Source organism: Arachis hypogaea, chromosome 15 (genome assembly GCF_003086295.3).
Source record: "Arachis hypogaea cultivar Tifrunner chromosome 15, arahy.Tifrunner.gnm2.J5K5, whole genome shotgun sequence".
Classification (NCBI taxonomy): Eukaryota; Viridiplantae; Streptophyta; class Magnoliopsida; order Fabales; family Fabaceae; genus Arachis; species Arachis hypogaea.
This window is the reverse complement of record NC_092050.1, coordinates 96,177,795-96,181,363: the sequence shown is the minus strand read 5'-3', so window position 1 is coordinate 96,181,363 and position 3,569 is coordinate 96,177,795.

Sequence of the window (3,569 nt, the reverse complement as noted above, 5' to 3'; positions counted from 1 at the left end):
TCCCCTTTTACACTCTTGCAATTTATTATTCTTGTCATTTAGATTTTGTTTCTCTAGTTCTTGTTATTTACTCTTATGTTCTCTACAATTCAGCACTCTACTTTCTTGCAATTTACTTTTGATGTCATTTAAATTTCTTGCACTTTAAGTTTCAGTCATTTACTTTTATTTTCTTTCTTCATTGCAATCCTTTAAATTTCTTGTCAATTAATTTTTGCAATTTTGTTCAAAACTCACAAATCTCTTGAAATCAAAACCATGTTTGCTTGACTAAATCTACCATTTAACTAAAGTAGCTTAATCTACCAATCTCCGTGGGATCGACCTCACTCTTAGTGAGTTTTATTACTTGATCCGACCCGGTATACTTGCCGGTAATTACGTGAAGTTAATTTTTTACGTATCAGCTCCTAGGTCACACAATGCTTTTTCAATGCTAATATCCCCTATGATGCATGAGATTTGGAAGCCCCCAGGATCCTTCATCTTTTGAGGAAGCTTCTTTTGTATGATGGCACTACATTCCTCCGTGAGCACTACAGTTTCCTTTTCTCCCAAGTTTCTTTTCTTTGTCATGAGCTCCTTTAGGAACTTGGCATAGAGTGGCATTTGCTCTAGTACTTCAGTAAAAAGTATGTTGATTTGAAGCCTCTTGAAGATCTCCAAGAACCTGGAAAACTGGCTGTCCTTCCCATCTTTTCTCAGCCTTTGTGGGTAAGGTGGTTTTGGTACATAGGGCTTCAAGACTTGCTTTGGTGGAGCTGGAGTATGTATCTCTTCTTTCTCCTTGATTTCTAAGTCATTGGCAGCCTCTTCTTCTTGCAAGTTGTGGCTTGAAGATGCCTCTTTCACCACTTTCCCACTTCTTCATGTGATGGCCTTGCATTCCCCTCTTGGGTTAGTCATGGTATTACTTAGGAATGCATTTGTAGACATGGGCATCTTCTTAGATAGGTTTCCAAATTGTGCTTCCAGTTTTGTGATTACTGCCCCTTGGTTCTTTATATTGGACCTCTTCTTGGTATGCATCTATCTTTTTGTCAATGTATGCTTGTCTCTCTACATTAGTAGCAATATCTCCTGCCATCCGTGCCATCATAGCTTCTAATCTTGTAAATTTGTCACTGTCGTCACATGGTTGTGAGGTTGAGGATGATATATTTTGAGAATGGTTGCTGTGTGATTGTTGGTTGGATTGGAAGGGGGCATTATGTGAGTTGTGGTAGGATCTTTGATTGTGTGATTGATGGCTGGGATTGTTATATTGGTTAGAGTGATATGGCTTGTGATCATGGGATTGGTTTTGCTGGTTTCTCTACCCAAAATTTGGGTGATTCTTCCAACCTGGATGGTGAGTCTTGGCATTGGGATCATATGGTTGTCTGGGTAGATTATTCACATAGTTGGCTTACTCCCAATCATATTCAGCTTCCGGGCTAGCTTCTTCTTGCACTGATGCTTGGGTGTTATTTGCTGAGACTTGACTCTTCTCCATTTTCTTGGTTAGAGCTGCCAATTGAGCGGTGATCACTTTGTTTTAAGCCAGCAGAGCATCCATCTGGTTTAGCTCCATTACTCCCCTCCTTGAGTTCCTATCGGAGGCATAGAAATACTCATTATTAGCCACAGTTTCTATGATATCTATGGCCTCTTCAATTGTCTTCTTGGTATTGAGAGAGTGATAAACCCATATTTTATGATATATTTTGTGCTTAATTTGAGTGATTTATTCAATCCTTCACCCACTTATTCATATTAATTGTATGGTTTTACTTTCCCTTCCTTATTATGTGATGTATGTGAAAAACATGTTTCCTATGCTTAAAAATAATTATTTTGATTACCCTTTATTTCCATTTGATGTCGTGATTCATGTGTTGAGTAATTTCAGATCTTCTAAGGCAGGAATGACTTAAAGGATGGAAAGGAAACATACAAAAATGGAAGGAAAGCACAAAACGGAGTTTTTGAAGAAACTGGCATCCACGCGATCGCATGGGCGACGCGGCCGCATGCCAGCGCGAAAAGACATTGACGCGGCCGCATGACTGACGCGACCGCACGCCTCGAGCGAAACACATATGACGCGGACGCATGACTGAAGCGACCGCATGACAAGGAAAAACTCCCAATGACGCGACCGCGTGACCCACGCGGACGCGTGACAGAGGCCACACACCAGAAATTGCAGAAAACGCTCATAGCGAATTCTGAAGCCCTTTTTGGCCCAATTCCAAGTCCAAAAGGCATAGACCAGAGGTTATGTAGTGGGGGAATGCATCCATTCAAGGAGAGTCTCCAATTAGTTAGTTTTCCATGATTTAGATTTAGTTTTGAGAGGGAGATTCTCTCCTCTCTCCTTAGGATTTGGATTTATATTAGTATTTTATTCGCTTTCAGGATTATCTCTTTTTACCAGGTTTAATATTCCTTTTTATTATTTTCTCAATTATATTTATGAATTCTTCCATATTACAGATTACTCTTTGAATTAATGTTATTTGAGGTATTTCAGTTTACAATTGCTTTCTTTTATTTATGTTACTTTTATCCCTAATCTGAAGACATTTTTATTCCAGTAGATTTACTTTCCCCCTTTTGGTCTTGGTTAAGAGATCAGTAACTCAGGAGTTATCAAACTCAACATGATTGATAATCGTTATCTTTGCTAATTGAATTGAACTTCAATAATCCCAATATTTCCTTAGGGATTAACTAGGATTTGAGGATCTAACTAATTAGTCACTTGACTTTCCCTTGCTTTAGCAAGGGTTAACTAAGTGGAATTAAGATTCAATTTTCATCATCATTGATAAGGATAACTAGGATAGGACTTCTAATTCCTCATACCTTGCCAAAAGTGTGTTTTACAGTTATTTATTTAAATTACAGTCTTTTACTTACTTTAATTGCAATTTAAATTACTTGTTCCTCATCTTCAAAACCCCAATTTACAATCTTCATAACCAATAATAAGAACATACTTCCCTGCAGTTCCTTGAGAAGACGACCCGAGGTTTGAATACTTCGGTTATCAATTTATTTAGGGGTTCGTTACTTGTGACAACCAAAACGTTTGTAAGAAAGGTTGATTGCTTGGTTTAGTAACTATACTTGCAACGAGAGTTTTCTATAACTTCTAAACCATCAATCTTCAGTTCTTCAAGATGGCGCCGTTGCCGGGAAATTGCAAACGTGTGCCTTATTATTGGTTATTGTAAATATTTGCTTTTTGCTTGTTTATTTGTTTTTATTTTATAGAAAAAAAATAAAAAATAAAAAAATATTTCAGATTTTTAATTTTTTTTATCTTATCTCGTCTTAAATTTCAAAATTCAAATCTTTTTCAAAAATCATATCTTTTTCAAAATCTTATCTTATCTTATTTCAAATTCAAATTTCAAATTTCAAATTACAAAATTCAAAATTCAAATCTATCAAAATTTAAAATTCAAATTTCAAAATTTTCAAATTTTAAAATTCAAAATTCAAAATTCAAAAATTTAAAATTTAAAATTTAAATAACCTTTTAATTTAAATTTGTTTTTATTTTTGTTTTTAATTTTTAT